General features: G+C 38.5%; 1 protein-coding gene across 2 annotated transcripts in view; it reads left to right on the top strand.

The window, feature by feature from the left end:
- Sgcd (sarcoglycan delta) overlaps positions 1–19,781 on the top strand; it is a 937,685-nt gene that overhangs the window by 83,607 nt on the left and 834,297 nt on the right. The window contains exon 2 of one of the 2 annotated variants that reach the window (XM_028888758.2): positions 3,144–3,242. The exons of the other annotated variant lie outside the window; for it this stretch is intronic. The gene's annotated coding sequence lies outside the window, so the exon portion shown is untranslated. The remainder of the gene's footprint in view (positions 1–3,143; positions 3,243–19,781) is intronic. 2 annotated transcript variants of the gene reach the window in all.

Raw genomic sequence — 19,781 nt, 5'->3', positions numbered from 1 at the left:
AAATACTGTTTGCATATTCCATTAATTCTTTCATCCAATTATTTTTAGAGCTCATAGCCACAAAAAGAGATTTATTGCAACGAGGGTAGGCACAGTTCTTGCCATTTTACTATTCTGATGTTGAGATTCTGTCAACATTGCTCTCCTACAAGCAAAGCCAGGGGTATCCTTTTTTTCTGACATCTTTGCCAAGAATAGGTTTAGCCATTAGAAATGCTTACATTCATTTTTTAGTTTTAAAATGTTAGCTTTAATGCTGATCTACCTAGAGTTTTTCACTTATTTGGAAATAGTCATTTCCTTAATTTAAACTCAGGCAAAGTATATGTTGTTTTCATGTGGCATTTTGACAAAACAAAACCAAAAAAATCCACTTTTCTTTCCCAAGTAATAAGAATTATTGAATGGCTATGAGATTTTATGTAAGTACCAAAAAAAAAAAAAATAGTAGCACAAGAGCAAATCAATAGAATGTTTCTGTTCTCTTCATAGAAAGCCTTAACATGTCTTAATCAGTGAACTTATCAACTATTTTTATGTCTTTCTACTTACCTACATACTTATCTCTATCAATCCTATATATTTTATCAATCCTATATATCAACATCTAAGTGTCTATCATCTATCTCTATTTACTATGTATGTATGTATGTTTGTATGTATGTATGTATGTATCTATCTGTGTATCTATTTATCTATCTATCTATTTATCTATGTATCTATGTATCTATCATCCATCATCTATCTATGTATCTATGTATCTATGTATCTATCTATCTATCTATCTATCTATCTATCTATCTACCTTCTACTTATCTATTTTATCTTCTTGTGTCTATATCAGCTACCAGTCATCTATCTACATAACTATGACTGCATTTATCTGTGTATCTATTTATATATCTTCTATCATTAGCCATTTTTCATCTATCTATCTGTCATCTGTCTATCCATCTATAAAGTTAGAATACTACTTACTGCTGTGACAGGTTCCTATAGTAAGAGGTAGGTCTGCTTATTTTTACTCTTCACTGTTCTTTCTGCTAAAGCAAAATAAATTCAATATTCTTTTGTAAGAAAAATATGTATACTTGAAAACATAATCCATGACTGATGGTTGTCCCATAAGTTGAAATAAAATGTGTTTGAGAATAGATGTACTATTAGGAAAGGTTTGCTGTAGATTTTTTAAAGAATCAGGCATACAGAATATATTTTTCCCTTTTGAGTTCAATAAACCCTATATAAACACAACATATTGATTGCTGGAAGGATACTAAAATGAACTGAGTTGTGATTTAGTCTTGAACAAACTTTCCATATACCAGGAGAGATAAACTATATAGACAAATAGCAACAAGATATGGAGCTATGAGAGAATTCTTTGACTGGAGAGTAAATAAAATTTGCATATACAGAAGAAACTTGCTTTACTGGTGGAAGGCCAGCATTGTTTGTAAGCAATGAATATGTTCTAGTTGAGAGGATTGAAGTTGGGAGGAGGATATTCAAAGAAGAAGGGACAACAGACAAGCCCACAGTGCCAACAAATGTGAGAAGGGAAAATTGGGGAACAGAATTCAGATTCCTGGACATCTCTCCAGCCAGAGGGTCAGGCTCATAGTGAGCACATGAAGGTCAAGGGAGAGACCTGAGAAGTGAGGCATATGAGTTCAATAGTCCTTGCTTTGAGAATAAAGATATTTCAGAAGCAGAGCACCAAAGTTGGCAGTGTCTCTACTCCATTTTGAACATTTCTTTTCCTTTTGGTTTTTTTGAGACAGGGTTTCTCTGTGTAGCTTTGCGCCTTTCCTGGATCTCACTCTGTAGCCCAGGCTGGTCTTGAATTCACAGAGATCCGCCTGGCTCTGCCTCCTGAGTCCTGGGATTCAAGGCATGTGCCATTTCCACCTGGCCATTTTGAACATTTCAATGTGCATTTAGAGGTGGTCAGTTTTCCTAATACATCTTCTGCCCTTTCCTAGTCTCCTCAGATGTGTTCTGTAAATTGTAGACAGGAGAAAGAGAAGTGTGTTATACTGAAAAGATAGGAAGACTAAGCAGCGTGATCCTAGATCATAGCCAAAGCACTCAAGGTCTCTGGTATGAGTAAAATCTACCTCTTTGGGGCTCAGCTTCCCTACATGTAAATCGGAAAGAATGGACTTTGTATATCCAAAGGTTCTTTCAATTTGAACATCTGAAAAATCTCAGTGTGCTTTTAGATACTTTAAAGAATTGTTTTCCTTTTGTGTATCTTCTACCCACATATCTGAAATTTTATCTTTAGAATTTCGTGTCTTTGCATTGCAGCTTTGAAATCTTCAGCATTTCCCTTCTCAATTGAAAATAACCCAAAACCAGTGTAACAAATCAATTGGCTGTCATGAATTCTATAGGATTTAATCATATTAACTGCTAATTCCCCAGCCGATGGCTGTAGGAGTAGGGATGTATCATGTGAGTGGTGATTATTGACAAGAAGTGTTAATAATAAAGAATAACAGAAAAGAACACATATAGCCATTAGCCCAAGCTTGCAGAATCAGTGCTGTTCTAGTCCCCACTTCCCAGATGGACCATAGAGACCTTGTATCATCCTCAAGCACAGACAGCTAATTAGTGGCAGAGTCTGAATCCAGGAAGCTACTGGATATATAACACTACCACATGGTGCTTTTTCCCCCTCCAAAATACAGGTGAGAAAACACCTGTAGAGCTACATTCTTTCCCTAGGAACACAAAGATCTCTCTCCATAGGAAGGAGGTGATGGTTGTGGAATGATTAACTGTGCCAATGTTATTCTCCTAACCTCAACATCTTGCTGTGGAATCCTGTGGTCCTGAAGGCCAGTTATTGTTGGTCAAATAATGTAAGGCTTTCTCTTACTTTAATTGTGGTGGAAGTGTAGAATAGTAGCTATTCTACTATGGTTGTATTGATTTGGGTTAGGGAGCTCTACAGGCACATGGATATAGTTGTTATTTTGGGCACCATGGCCATGTGATTCAGCCATGTCACCTAGTTCTTGTTTGGTTTTGTTGTTGTTGTTCCTAGGTCATGTTTGAAGCCAGTGTTTTGACCTATTACCTTTGAGAAGTAATTTTCCATAAAAAAATCAATCTCTATCTCTCTCTTACAGAGAAATACTTCTGTGTTTGAAAAAAGAGAAAGAAAAAGAGAAAGAAAAGGAAAGAAAGCAAGGAAGACCATCTAGTCTTCAATACATGCACATGATTTGGTAATAAAAAAAATATGTGTTACTATGCTTTGTGATCTTTATGCTGCCACACAAATAAAAGGGTGATAGTTGTATGGTTATAACATTTATACTCCAAGGGAATGCTAACTAAGAGTCTTCTGTTGAAAGGAAGCTGATAGATGGTCACAATCACAAATTTTACTATAGCCAGACCAGGGCTTCAATCAATTGCTCCATTTGTTAGGCTCTGTATGTTATAAACAACCTGGAATTAACATGCACACTGATCTCTTAAGCTAGTTGTAAATCTTGAAAGGGATATTGCATGGAAACGGCTGATCCTAGCTGCACAGTGGGTGCTTGGCAGCTCTTAGTTTTCCATAGTAGTGACTCTGATAGTAATAGAAAAAACTCTTCAAAGCAAAAAGTCAGAGATGAAATAAAACAATTCTAAGCAAACTACCCAGCTTGGATCCCAAGCCCACATGCATTATTCCTGTGTACACAGAACATGCAAGATCAGTTTTGCAAAAAATATCTGTCTCTCTTCTTTAGAAGCTCATTCTTTTGGACCCATTTCTTTCACATCTTGGATCATATTCTAAATTAATTATCTGGGATTAAGGGAAGGCTTATCTACAGGAATAGTCATTGAAGTGATGATTGCAAAGAATCTGAATATCTAGACTCTTTCTAGGAGAGTTTTAATACATAAGGGTATCACTTTGATTATAATGGGATATTATTTGACAGGATATTAAGGATGTTGCTATAAAAGAATGTATAATGATGGGAGTCGTTTGCTATTTAGTATTTCAGCAAAATATAAAATCACATTATATTGTAATGGCATTAAAAATAATAAAAGTATAAATTACACACATAGGATTTTCTCGGCTACAGACAAAGATAAAACATTAATGACAACATCAATCTTAGAATGATTTTATGAGTATTATAGGACAGAATGCTACATGTTTGATGTATATATTTGCTTAATCCTTGGATGTAGGTTGAATTTGTTTTACGTTTTATTTAAATTTCATCCTACACTCATCATTCTTTACTAAGATTGTATTGTGTTCCAGGGACTGAGGAAGAAGCTGAGGATGGAGAAATGATTAAATAGGACCACCGAGTGAGAGGAAGGTATATAAATAAACCAAAGAATACCCTACAATGTAAATTCCAAGTCAGCTCCTAAGGCATGAATTATAGTCAAAATAATAAGGGCCATAGCTGTTCAGATGTACTGTTGTGGGGATTTCAGAAAGGTGGGGCTCCCCTAGGGAAATGACTTACTATAGGCATCTCTTCTTTCCAAGGGATAGAAACCAGGCTGGTGTGCAGCCCCATCGACCCCTCAGCAGGGCATGTTTCATGGTCACAGTCAGGGTGCAGTTCACTTTCTTGTACCTAGAAGCTCTGGGAATACCCTTGAAATGTCCTGAAATTGACCGTGAAGCACAATAAATAAGAGTCAATGTCTGTAACCCCACACAATAATTATTTTGCAGACTGAAGTTTGAGAAATACTGAACTAGATTAAAGACAGAACAAAAGAAAATCCTGTGGGCAGTTGTCTGGATAATCTCTCTTGTGGAATAAGAGATGGGTGAGGAATGTTAAAGGGCTTCTGTACAGCTGCAATTTTCCACAGTACAGTTAAAAATTGTGTCTATAACTGCACGGGCATTAACAGCTCTGTTATTAGTGACATCACATTGGGAACTAGGTCTGAAAGCACCTTTGTGAGACTTGTGCATGGTAAATGATTTTTAAAATATTATTTCAAGTGCAACCTTGCTTGTTCATGCTAATGTACTCATTGCACTTTGTTCATATTTTAAATTTTTATTACATTTGTTTACTCTATGTGGGGTGGTGTGTGTGTGTGTGTGTGTGTGTGTGTGTGTGTGTGTGTGTGTGTGTACCCTGTGGGCATGTGCATGCCACAGAGTGGCATGAGAAGTACCTACAGGAGTTGCTTCTCTACCACGTGGGTCCCTGGGATCAAACTCACATTGTAAGGCTTTGGTAACCAGCATCTTTACTGACTGAGCCATCTTGCTGGCCCTCTACACTGCACTTCAAACAACTGGGGCTGAAGAGATGGCTCAGAAGTTAAGATACCTGCTGTCCTTGGAGAGAACCTGGGTTTGGTTCCCAACACTCACATGGCAGCTAACAACCACCTGTAAATCCAGTTCTAGGAGATACAGTGCCGTTTTAGGCTTCTACAGGCACCAGGCACACACATGATGCATATACATACAGACAGACAAACATTAATACACATACGATAAATATAGATAATTCCAAAGAAAACATTATAGGCAGGTGCTTGCATCTGTTATATGTTTAGCCCAGGGAAGCCTTGCCATGCTAAATAACTATTAGGAGCTATCATCTCCTACCCTCATGACCATTGTATTAGTTGGGGTTCTTCATAGACATAGGAATATTGCAATATAAATCTATATGCACACATACATGCATACTTTTGTAAATAGAAATATACATACTATTTATATGCATGTGTTTCTCTGAAATAGAAGAGTGTGTGTGTGTGTGTGTGTGTGTGTGTGTATGTGTGTGTCTGTTTTACCTTTCAAAGAGGGTTATTATAAGGAGTTGAATCATGGTTATGAAGGCTGAGGTACCCAATCTTTTTCCTTCTGGAAGATAGAAAGCTAGGGATGTGTGTGGTGCAATTCAGTACAAAGTGGGGAGATGAAAGATATCTAAGCTGAAACAGCAATGCAGAAAGAAGAGGGACAAATTTATTTTTCTTCCATTTTTTTTTTTTCTTACTCAGGCTCTTAATGGATTGTTGCTACTTACTCACATAGGGAACCTACTTCACCAAGCCCCTGATTCAAATTCGAGTTTTGTGTGGAAACACCATCACAGACAAACTCAGAAACATTATTTGATCTGGGATTCACATGGACCAGTGAAGTAGTGAACATGAACCATGAACTTAAAGAGTCATCTGTCTTGTCAGAGTAGAGAATCTTCTCTTGAGCTAAATAGTGACTGATGTGGATACATGGAGACATGGTGTGTTAGTACAGGGGTCAAGGCAATATGCTCCATAACATGCTCCAAAGAAAAGCAGAATGGTTTCTTATGAGTCTCTGAGTGTTCAGTTTTTGGCTGTAAACTAAAAAGTAAGCAGTGATTCTAAGCATCAGCATCTCTGTTAGTCAAAACAATTGACTCTTGTTTCTCACAGTGTTTGCCTGTTTCTCACCCTCTCCTCCAGGGAGACCTGAACTTCTCAGCTCCAAATTCATATGGAATTTTTTTTTTTTGTTCTGATCCCAGACATGGACAGCATGAGCAGAGCAAGAGAAAGAGAAACTCTTACAGGGATGAAATCATTACCTGGGCAAGAGTTACTAGGACCTAATACAAAGTCTGATTAGAAAGGGCTTAAACTGCTGAGAAAAAACAAAAAAGGCTCCTCAAACATTCATCTTAAATAATTCTACTCCACTTACAGCACCCAGAAAAAAAAATCTTAATATTTAATGGAGACAGGCATCCATCCCATCATCAAGAAACCATGTTTTTCTAGAAGAATGGAACTAGAATAGGGAAAGAGAGACATAGAAGTCTCCTGGGACAACCTCTACCCTGACCCCACACTCCAAAACCAGTGATAGCCTAGACAGAAGCCACCAAAGAGAACTCTTAAAAATTGTGATGAGGGTGCTGAGGTGTAGCTCTCCAAACTGATGGCTTCTGGCAGGGGTACAGGTAGGGAAGGACTCAATTTTCTTTAAGAGGCTGGCCACCAGGAATTTTAGCAAGCTCCAGTTACGAGCAACACAAATTGGACTTGTCCTTTTTTTTTTCTTTTTCTCCTGTCCCCCCCCCGGGGGGGGTGTTTACAAGAGTAGGGGTGGATTTGGGAGGACTTTGAAGTGATTGTGCTTGGGGTTCATGATTTGAAATTCCCAAATCATCAATAAAAATATTATGAAAAAAAAAAAAAAAGAATAGAGATGTATTGACTATCGTCCTGCATAGTAATTCAGTAGGAACTGGGACACAGGAATACTTGGATTCTCACCCTGGCATTTAAACTTGATTAATTACTTCTACTTGACACTTCTGTTCTCTCACTTGTAAAATGGGGACCTTGATAAACACAAACTTCTGCTGCCTAGCATTCTCCTCCTCCTCCTTCATCATCTTTGTCTTCGTCTTCATCTTCTTTTCCTTCCTCCTCTTCCTTCTAAGAATAAATGAACTAACACCTAAAAATGACCTAAAAAAGACTATGTCTTCATTGTAACATGCTGTTGTCATTGCTATCATTGATAAAAGTTGCCAGGTATTGTGGGCTATATTCATTATCACAACTTCTGTTATTAAAGTTTATATTATGAAATATTCAAGGAAATAGTTGTTCATAAGGGTTATATTTATTAGAAGGAAATAAATTCAAATAATATGAACCATACTATGCTTGCTCAAATGTTATTTTTAATTTTTTTTTACATTTTTAATTGACATATGAAATTTAGAGTGTATAGTACTTTCACTTTTATTTATCTAAGACCCATGAGGATACAACTCTTGGAATTTGGTTTATTTATGAAAGTCTCTGAGTTGGCTAGTGGTTAAGACTTCAGTCCTCAGTGATGCTCACTTACTGAGGAGAACACAGACTGGTCTAAGAAAATTGTATAAGCTTTGGAGTTGCTAGAATGTCAATTTTAATCCTGTATCCCCACTAAGTATCGAACTCTGTGGGCAAACTGATATTAGAGTCTCAGTTTTCTTACCTGTAAATATTAGAGACACTTGCTGGGAAGATGAGAAGCCAAACAGACTACATGCAAGTCAGGATGATTCTGAGGTGCACATCTATGGCAATTACTCAAAAAGTTTCTTCATGCTTTCATTTCTTCAACCCTGATAATGTGCATATTGGCCATTTTCATAGTGAAAGCTTATCAGCATTTCATTCCAGTAGCATCCAGACCTTCTGGGGTTTATAGGATTCTATCTCTAGTTGTTCACTGCTGAGATAGTGGAGAGGAATGGGGATGATGAGGAGGAGAGAGAAAGATATCTTCTAGACTCACACAAGTTGCAGATGTTGTTAGCTGCTGAGCAGCGAGAAACAGTCTCCCAAACAATGAGGTCATCTCTCTGCTCCCACAAAGTAAGTGTTTAAGACATAAAAAAAGGAAAGGCAGGAACATGTGTTCAGAGGTAAATGGTGCTCTGCATTATACCATCCCGGTGAGGGTTTTCTAATTTATTCAGAATTAACATTTTGATTGTGGAACAAAGGCTTTGTCTAAGAGATCCTCAGATTAGAGCATGTGCTCCAGGTACTACATTTCCATATGGTGCCAGGAGTTTAAGGTGAAAACCCAGAAAAAGTTAAAAGTGTGAAAACTATGTCACAGGTACAAAAATTTTGCCTCTCTCCACAGTCATGGTTATTCAGTGCACTAATTATGGTATGGTCAATCCAGGATCAAGGGATGCATGAGATAGAGATTTTTCAGATGTGTGAGCTTTTTAAATAACAATGTAAATTTAAAAGGAAACTCCAGTGCAAAACCCGAGTCCCTTTGCTGGTGTCAAAGCAACCCATTAGTGAGCTACATGGTTCTCTACCCGTGCTCCCAACATGCCTTGTGCTCTCCAAACCAATCTAATGCCTAACACCTTGCCCCCATCTTTGTTTTTCATATGATCACAGCACTGGGGTTCAGATGCTTTCTCTACAACAAAATTTTCAGTCACCTGATCTGCTTTCTCCCCAGAAGTCAGAGTCATTCTTTGAAAATGTAGATCAGATCCTCTTACTTTTTGTTTCAGAGTCTTCTAATTTCACTCTGCACCTATGATAAAAATCTGAATTTACTAGCCTGGTCTATAAGAGCTGACAGATCTGACCTTTCTCCCTGTGACATCGCCTCTTGCTGCCTCCACCCTTGCACCATATACTCTACTCTTCCTGGGCTTTCTTTCTGACCTTAGAAGCAGCCTGAGTTCCTTGTGGCTTACATTTGATTGGGTTCTTCCTGTCATAGAGACCTCAGTTCATATATCACCTCTTCAGACAGCACATTCTCTGCCTATTCTACTCTCCCAACCACCACCCAGGACAGGGTTTCTCTGTGTAGCCCTGGCTGTCCTGGATCTCACTCTGTAGACCAAGCCAGCCTCAAACTCTTAGAGATTGGCCTGCCTCTGCATCATTAGTGCAGAGATTAAAGGCATGGGCTACCACTGTCTGGCCTCTCCCTCTGCCTACTTTAAGGAGATTTATCTATAGAACCCTAAATACAGTTATATATTCCCTCTGTTCACCTCTTTAGTGCTTGCATCTTTCTCAACTCCAGTGCAAGCTCAGTGACAACAAACAGCATGTCCATGTTTCACTGCTAACATTTCAGATATTTAGCAGATAATCAAAAATCTTTGCTCATCGAATTGATGAATATGTTTCAGTCTGAATCACTGACTGTAGCCAGAATGCATGATTCTCAGCTTACAATCTGGATATTGTCCTAAATTCTTCCTTGCTAATTTCCATAGTGGGACTCAGGAAACTCCTGTGGAGTTAGAACATTCACCCAGAACATTCCCTTTCTGACTCCTTTAGGCAAGGTGCTCTTATGTGAGATGAATTTTCAAAACAAGAGCTGAACATATTATTCCAAGAAGGATGTATTATAAAGGACTAGACATTAGACTTTTACTTGGTATAATGGATTTCTGGAGACATAGAATGTCATCTTAAAGGCTTACCCCATATTTAACATAAAAAAGACTCACTATATCTATATATCCTATATAATAATATATAGACCCACTATATAGTATATCCAATACTATAAAAATAGTGTTTAGCTGTTATTAATAGAAGCCATAAAGAGCTTCTTAGTACTTTTTCTTATACATGAAGAAAATTCAGAAATGTGCATATATGGATAATGTAACATCTTAAAATTCATTAAGGACTCCTTACCTTGGTATACCAGCATCTATATAGCATGTGATTTTCACTGTCAGAGTGGTCTTGGGTCTGACTATTGATGCTGGAGCTCCCTCAGCTGTCATATCTTTATGTTAGGCAAATATTTATCAAGTAAATATGGGTCAAAGGGCATATGGCAAATGTGCATCCTCCTTACAAGGAGACTTCCTGTATATTCTATCTAATTCTTCTTTTTGTGTTTCATTGGCTTTCTACGGCAAGAAAGGGTAGACAATATGAGTTGTTCTTTTTTCCTGAGCATCCTGACTTTGTATCATTATAACAAGTTCAGCCACTATGAAAAAGACTTGGTAATGAGTAGTACTTAGCAGTTTCCACCATCACATCTAGATTTATCATGTATTTTCTGAGAAGCCTTGTGAGGGCTGTGTAATTTCCCCATGTCTGTTTTTAAATCTCCAATGGAGTTGTAACACCCACAACAGTAAGAGTAATTAACAATTAACGCCTGTCTCTTGCATCCCACCATTTGTAATGGATTTTATATACATTGTGGTGATTCTTACAATAATTCAATGAGTAGTAGACTATTATCCTACCTTGGATGAGAAGAATGAGTCTTATAAATTAACAGGGTGGTAACCAGGGCCATCATTTCTATTCATGGACCAGAAGGTAAAGGCTCAAATACTTTACTAACTTGACCTAAGTCTCTCTACTGGCAAGCAAATGAGATGGGATTTAGAATTTTGTCTGTCATAAAATTGTATATTGGTCTGATAATACTTCCATCACAAAATATTGTAAGTTGCAAGATATGGTCTCCCAATATAACTTGCTGAAGTCTTGGTCCCTAGACTGGCAGTGATGTGATCATGAACTACCAGACATCCTCAAGGGATTAATCAAGGTGTGGATTCCTAGCTTCAAAGGCTTGGAGGAGAGGCTTTGTTATAGATGTGAACTGTCTCTCTTTTCCTCTGCCTACCTGGGAGTGAGCACCTCTGCTCTGCCATGTGCTCCCCACCATGATGTTCTATCTTTTGTACACCCAACAGGGTGATGTTGAAAGACCATGACCCCAAAGTCTCCAAAATCAGAGTCAAAACTTTTTCTATTCATAGGCTGATTATCCAGAGTATTTTACTATAGTATCAGAAGGCTAATAAACATCACAAGTGACTCAAAGCAAAGAACTTTTTCCTCTCACCTATCTGGAGGCTATGAGTTCAAGATCAATGTGTCTCTAGTCTGTTTTTTTTTTTTTTTTTTTTTTTTGGTTTTTCGAGACAGGGTTTCTCTGTGTAGCTTTGCGCCTTTCCTGGAGCTCACTTGGTAGCCCAGCTGGCCTCGAACTCACAGAGATCTGCCTGGCTCTGCCTCCCGAGTGCTGGGATTAAAGGCGTGTGCCACCGCTGCCCAGCTAGTCTGTTTTTTTTTTTTTTTCTGAGACATCCCTTTTGTCTTTCAGGCTGCTTCCTTTGTGCTGTGTCCCTACATGGTTTTTCTCTATGTGTCAACATTCCTCCTGGCTCTTCTCCTTATAAGGACAATAGATCAAGTTTATCACATCCCCTACCATTATGCCCTCATTTAAACCTTTATTACCTCCTGAAGTCCCTGTCTCCAAATGCAGTGTCTTTGTGAGTTAGCTCTTCAGTATATAAACTTTGAAAAATGGCAGACTTTGGTTCCTAAGTAGAACCCATGAGCTTAACCAGTGTACGTACTCATCTCTGTATTTCACAGTAAGACTTTGGTTAAATTTATTTTTATTATTAATAATAACTATTATAATATATATTATAATAATATAATAACTATTAATAATAAATAAATAAAATTATTTAGCCATATGTTCATCATGTATAAAACATTGACTTTGTTATTTAAGTATTAAAGACATTTCCCAATCTAAAAATACATATAACAAGAAACACCAAAAAGTGCATTTGTTCTTCTTTTGGCTTCAACTAATAAACAAGCATTACTATTTTTGATGTGTGTCAGGCATTGCCCTCCCAAGCATAGAGTAAATGGATGCTCTGAGATGGCCACACATTTGTTGCATCTGACTCAGTCTTTCAATATGCCCACAAGGCTGGACAGATGAGGATATTGAACTTTCTGTGGTTAAATAATTTGCCTGAGGCCACTCAGTGAGAAGGAATGGAGCTGATATCTGACTTCAGTTCTGTCGTATTCCCAAGGCAGTTCATTTGTCCTTATGCTACTTGGCTTGTATTTATATTCTGGCAAAGACTCTTAGCCCTTCACCTTCCCTTATGATTTTGGCTTTTGTGACCATTGCTTCTCCTTGATATCCCCCCCTTTTCCCATATACCCTTCTTTCATTTCATATTGTCTTACACAATGCATGCAATACAAATGGAAGAGATGTGCCTGTGTTTTCACTCTCAATTTTAATTGCATTGTTTCTTTTAACCCCTTGCCTATTAAATAATGGGAAATGTAGAAATAATTGTCAGGTTCATAAGAGAAAACAGGTTGAGAGGAGCACTTGGGTATTGAGGGATGCTTTTCCTTTTCATTGACATTACCTGGACTTTTATACACAATTGCTTTGTGCCTTCCATTATTTTAAATTTCAGCTTACAATTAGAGCTTGCAAATTGAATTGCTTTCTCTAAGGAGCTGTGAATTCTCTATTTGGCAAGTCCCACCTCCTACCCCCATTTTCTCAGCTGAGATTAACATAGCTGCTTTTGTTCCCCTGTATTGCAAAGGAGTCTGATCAGTAGAATCATGATTACACTTAACACTTGCTTCTAAAGTCTATAGGGAGAGCTGGGATGAGTGGTACCCTAACTCAGGAAGAGCAGAGAGGAGGTTCTTGGGGGAAACCACATGAAGCCTGAGGCAAGGATCTTGGGGATTAGAGAGAACTGGCTCTCTTCACTGTCACTCAGAAGTCTTGGGCTGTTTATAAAAACCCTAGGAGCCTAATAAAGTGTCCTATTTGGAGTCAGAGACTTAGATGTTTGTTATAACTCACAGATGCTGGAAAAGGGAAGCACTTTAACCCTAGAAATTCTAGCTTTATTCCAGATCTGTTCTTTGTTCTGATTATCTCTATTCATGAAAGTCTATTTTAATGAGTTTATTTTAATCATTTGTGTGTGTGTGTATGTATGCATGCATGCATGCATGATTGTGTGTGTGTGTGTGTGTGTGTGTGTGTGTGTGTGTGTGTGTGTGTGTACAGGAGGATGTGGAGGATATGGAGACAAGAAGAAGGAGTCAGATTCATGGATGGCTGTGATCCACCCAGCAGGAGTGCTAAGAACCAAACTCAGGTCCTCTGCTAGGGCAGTATGTATTCATAACTTATGAATCATCTCCCCAGCTCCCCAAACTATTAATAGCTCATTAGTTTCCAGTTCCATCATGTTTGTTCAAAAAAGGGCAGGGCTTAGTTACATTGGTGGAAGAGGGATTTGTCATGTATCAAGAGGCCCAGTATGAACGTAAGAGCCATTGTAGACCTATGCTAAGTGTCAAGTCACTAAGTGTCTTTAAGAAACTCAGCCCTCAGTGGCCCGTATTGGTTGAGAATAGTGGTCCATACTGACCTATAGCTTGTCATCATCTTTATCTAGTTCCCTGCATTTCTGTAGTGTGCATGACTTGGTGGTCCCACAGCATCGCAGTTATCTTGTCTTGGCCTTTGGATTCCTCTTCCTTATTTCTGGAAGACTGTTTTCTAAGTGGTGGATCCTTATCTCTTCCTTAAGATATGATGCAAGCATTTTTACCTTTGTATGCCTCTACCCCCACGTTTAACTGGGAGTGTGCCCTTTTTTGTAGGTCCCCACTCTGTCACAAAGGTTACCAGCCTCACCCTTTACTCTCATGTGAGCTTCATTTGTGGGATACAGCAGGCATGCAAAGAAATGCTAAATAAGTGAGTGAAATGAATGAGCATTATGTACTTTTTTCTCAAATATTATTTGCATGCACCACCATCGCTCAGTATTTCACATTTCAAAAGGAATATTTTTTTTAAAAAATATAGAGTACTTAGCTTGTCCTTTCACTCATCCTTGCAGTCATGTTCTTCCTAACAGCCTTTCTAACATCCCATAGACTCTTGTCAGTGAATGTGTACATACATTTTTAAGAAAGCCAGAATACTGATGTATAAAATTCAGAGGGAACCATTGTCCAAATGCAGATGCCCTAGGAAGGTTTCCTGACAGTAAGGGGAAGTTAGCAGGCCTCCTCTCCAATAGAGGGCGCTCCTTATCCACAAGCTGTGGCAGCCTCAACAGATGAAGACATCAGATGACCAACTCCAAATTCATCACAGCTAGTGACTTGGGATTTTGATTTATGTTCAGCTAGAGACCCAGTTGAAAAGTTTTAAACCAAAAGAGAAGCTGTCTATTCTTTCTGCAAGTCCTGATCCTGTTGCAGGTCATGTTTCTAAGCCAGTCTCAAGTGGAAACCCAGATCTATCTCATAAACCTATGTCTTCAGAGCCTCCTCTGCCACCCTTGAATGATAAATAGGAACAGTGCACTTAGGCTTTCCAAGGAACCATATTCTTCACATGCAAATCTCACTTAATTTCCATTTCTTATCTTTTAGAAAAGGGCCTACTACGTGGCTTCAGGCGATCAGTGAATATAGAATATAAAGTGATTAGCTCAGCCTGAATCCCAAGAACTCATTTTGCTGGAGGTCTGACCCAGTTGTAGAAGGACTTTTACTTCCTTTCACACACCCTTGTGTTTTCCTACGACATCTTCCATTGGCTATGACATCACAGTCCTAGCTGTTTTCTTTCCTATTCACTCCTTATCACTCACTAAAAGCCTACACAAACACCCACACAGAATTAACTATGTCTTTCTTTTATCCTCCACTCAGACATCTTCCTGTAATTACTAACAGTACTTGTTTTCTTTTGTCTAACATAATTATCACTTGTTTTCTTATCTGTTCTTCCTTCAGGATTGTAAATTCTCCACAACACAAATCCTTTCATTCATCCTTATATCCTCCCTGCCCAGTGACAATGGACTCTACATAAAAGATGCTTAGTGATTCCACGACAAGAAATCACATTTATGAAACCAATCCCCATGTACAATGGATCTGCACCAACAAAATTTAATAAAACGATGTATAATACACATTTATTTATTTGAAATGAGGCTTCCTGAGAACTTTGCTATGTGTAAGTAATGAACTTGGGATAAACAGGATGACAGCTCTATGGCTTCATAGAAATACAGTTGTCAGTATATGTTGATAACAATGACATAGATGGGCTGTGTGTGAAGGATGAAATATAGCTCTCTGTGGTAGGAGCATCAGCTGTTCTCCAGTTTAGGAAATGCTGCCTTCTATGGCTTGCCATAGGATTGTACTCAAGGACTTCAGTGTATTTCCATCTTCAAGAAAAAATAATTTGTAGATGGTGCAGAAAAGGCACTATTAGAATCTGTTTTTATATGCTACATAGTTCATGTGAGCTACAAGGGATAATTTTTAATGTTTTCCATAGTTATCTTTTATTTGAAAAAAATCTAATATGTATGTATTCATTCATTTGTTCCTTTTGTATACGTGTGCATTTGGCCTTGTGCATGCAGAGGTCAGAAGACAGCTTTTGGGACTCATTTCTCCCCTCCAACCTTATGGGTTTCAGGGATCTATCTCGGGTCCCAAAGCTTGGCAGCAATCACCTTTACCTGCTGAGCCAGCTCATTGTCCCCTTATCTTTTCTTTCTGTGGGGAACAGTACCCAGGCTCATGTTATTCCATTAGATACCATATATACAACAGCAATGTAGTGCCCAGAGGGAATGGTCCCCAGTGAGTAGTGCAGCCCCTCTCTTCTGACCTGTGGTCTGAAAACTTTTGTGAGAAACTTGTTAATCATTCCTTCAGCAGCAAAGAAAAGCCTTCACAAAAGACAGTTTCTTTTTACTTCATATGTATCCATGCACATGTACATACCTGGGCACATAGATATGCACTATTCTGTTTTGTTTCTAGTTTTATAGTGTGTATTCAATGTGTATAAATATGCTTTAAAATCTTTATGTATGCAATGCATGCTTATTTGTGTGTATGATGTGTACACACACGTGTGTTATTGGGTATGCAAGCATGTGTGAGTGTGGCATGGACATAGTAGTCAGAGGACAAACTTGGGTTTTGGACCCCACCTTCCACTTTGAGTCTCTTTGTTGTTTGCCAGTGCATATATCACACTAACTAGCTCATAAGTTTTCAGGGAGTCTGCAGTTTCTTCCTGCCATCTCACTGTAGGAGTTCCTGGATTACAGATGTGTGCTACCATACCTGGCTTTATGTGGGTTCTAAAGATTCAAACTTGGGTACTTGTGCTTCATCAGAAAGCACTTTACCATGAAGTCATGCTTAGTCATTAAAACAAAACAAAACAAAACAAAACACTACATTTTGATCATAGTCTTTCCCTTCCCCTAACTCCTCCCAGATCCTCCCTCTATTCCTATCCACCCAACTTCATGTTCTTTTTTGCTTTCTCAACAAGCAAAATAAATAAACAAGAGAAATAAAAACAAAACCCCAAAACCAAAACACAACAGTCAAAATAAACAAACAACAGAAACAAACAATGAGACAAAAAAATACCCAAACAAAACAAAACAAGAATTGTGGAGTCTGTGTTGGCTAACCACTCCTGGCAAGGGACCTACCCTGGAGTGTGATTGATATACCCAGTGACACTACATTTGAGAAAACAGATTTTCCTTTTCCCAGCTGGTATCATTTCCAAATAGCTTCATGGTTAGAAGTGTTTACTTCCCTTTCTCAGTGCTGGGATCTTGTCTGGTTTGAACCTGTGCAGGTCTTCTGTGTGCTGTCACAGTCTCTGTGAATTCATATGTGCATCAGTCCTGTTGTGTCTGGAAGACACGGCTTCCTTGGAGTCATCCACAACCTCTGGCTCTTACACTCTTTCTGGTTCTTCAGCATAGATCCCTGAGCCTTGAGGGGGGAGTTTGATGAAGACATCCCATTTAGGACCAAGTACTCCAGAGTCTCTCACTCTACACGTGGTCTAGTTGTGGGTCTCTGTTATTGATTTCTATCCGAAGCAAGAAGCAGCCTCCCTGGCAAGGGTTGAGTGAAGCTCTGTAGATACAGCAGTATGTCATTAAGAGGTATTTTTTTATGGCATTGCTTTTTTTTTTTTTTTTTAAACAGAATAATAGTAGTAGATTTTCCCCTAGTGGGCCCAAGACCTATTTAATCTTATATTCCTCCTGGTCCTTCTTTTGGTTTAGGTCTTTTTCTAGGCTGGATTGGCCTCGAAAAATCACTATGTATGTCAAGCTAGCCTTGAACTCACCATGATCCTCCTGTCTCATCCCTTTAATAGTTGGGCTGGCAGGACATGCAAGTCTGGGTCATAATACAATTTCGACACACAGAGTAGTCCTGTTTTACCCACAGTTTTGCTTTATCTGTTTTTAGCAAAAAGATGTTAACTGCATGGTGAGAATGTTGAATGGATAATCCCAACACTAAGCAATTCATGAATTTTTAATAACTTTATTACACTATATTGTCATAATTTTTCAATTTATGATTGCTGATTGAATCTCTTAATCTGACTAATTTATAGAATAAACTATGCCACTCATGTATACGAATATGGAATTTCATAGCACATGGAAAGTCCAGACAGACTGTGGTTTTAACATCATTGGAATTTGTCACACAGACAAGGGGCAGGGGGACCATTGTGCAGACAACAGAATGATTACTGTAGTGGAGAAAAATATGTTTGGGGTTTCAAGAAATTTATACTTTTAGTGGCAAGAACACATAAAATCAATACTTTTAGCTGAAGTATTATTTTCAAGATCTCCATTTTTCTTCATAATTTCCATTTCACGAGACAGTAGCAACAAAAGCATAGGAAATAACCTTATTTCTTAATGTGAAGTCATTATACATTAGACCTCATAGTGGAGCTTCCCCTTCCCTCATCCTTGGACCTTGTCTAAATGCTGGGGATTTAAGAATTGCTGTGGCTTCCTGGGGTGAGGGGACAGCTGGTCCTTCATGGGCTCTGTCAGGTTAGAATTAGCTAAGAGGTGCATCATCCATTCATCCCCTCGTCACCCAGCTAGGTGCTGGCAACTCCATTTGGCCCTTAGCCATACTGTTTATGCCACCATCTGCTGGCCTGTCCAGGAGCATTGCAGCTGTGCAAACTTCTGTCTCCCTGCATTGCAATGAAGAACAATTCTTCAAGGATGTGGAGGAGCATAGAAGGGCTGCACCCATGTGATTCCCACCCAGCCATGTCTGGCCAAGTTCCTCCTGCCTTGATGGCATGAACAACTCCTCTAGTGGTGCACACCACCACAGTTTGGATGTGGGGAGGGAAAGTAGGCAGCATTCTCCTCTGCTTGCTTACTATGTGCTGATGTGCACATTCTTTCTTGTCCATTCCCTCAGGATCAGCATCAGGGAGAGGGCAGAGGGCACACCTCTTGTCAAAGATTATGACTCCGTTGTAGTACTCTCGTCTCCTTCCTTGTCCTTATCTCCAGAGAATGTGCAACCCTCCTTTCTAGGAAAGAGAACAAACAAAAAGCTATTTTGCACATTTCACATGTGGATTTCAGCCTTTACACACATTTCCAGAGTTAAAGGTATTTTCTGTCCCTATTACTATTGTGACATCTTTCCCTAAAGGTCAGTGAAGTATCCAGATTAGACTGATAGGGGACAAGGAGTTTAAGGGAAAATATCATCATTGGACATAGTCAAGTACTTTCATATATACAAGTACATTCATGTACACACATATATACTTTCTGCATATTATATGTGTTTATATAACTAAGATATGTAGTATACACACTTTAATTGCATCATGATATTTTAAGAATAGAACCTAATATTTACATTGTGAACATCCACTCTATTATAGATTATGAACACCATGTTCTAATTTGTCACTTGGACTAAAATTTTGTTTATGGTATCCTATTTCAACATAGGTAAATTATATATATATATAATAGCTCATCTAGGTTCTAGCTCCTCTAGTGGATTTAGAATGGAGAAGAAATGTATAGACGGTCTATTGTCATACAAACAGCTTAAAAGCCTACTCTTATGAAGAATCAGCACTGCCCCCACCCTTGATGTCTCTAATAGCCATTTCTGAGTTAGAAAGCAGACACTTTCTTGAGGGGCACTGTAGCTGCTTTTTCTCACCCCTCCTTCAGAATGCCACAGGAAGCTATTGTCCATACTGAGCCCTCATTCCAGCGGACACTAAGGCATGTTCAGCATTAGAGAAAATATTGTAAAGAAATAAGCGAACTCGTTGTCCAGCCTTAACTCCTGCTGGTGTTCTTTCTTCCTCCCCAGTGGATTACTTCAAATCACTCCTATTTCTAAAGCAAAAGCACTATTTCATATATATGACCAGAATGTCATTACCCTATGGGAAGGATTTTAATAATTCTTTATAATTATCATGTGTCAAATCATTGTTTGTATTTTACCAATTTTCTAAAACACTGTGTATACACCAAGTACTTGGTTTTATTCGAATC

The sequence above is a fragment of the Peromyscus leucopus genome, chromosome 8b (genome assembly GCF_004664715.2).
Source record: "Peromyscus leucopus breed LL Stock chromosome 8b, UCI_PerLeu_2.1, whole genome shotgun sequence".
Lineage (NCBI taxonomy): Eukaryota > Metazoa > Chordata > Mammalia > Rodentia > Cricetidae > Peromyscus > Peromyscus leucopus.
The sequence above is the reverse complement of the archived record's forward strand: the minus strand, read 5'-3'. Positions and strand labels throughout refer to the sequence as shown.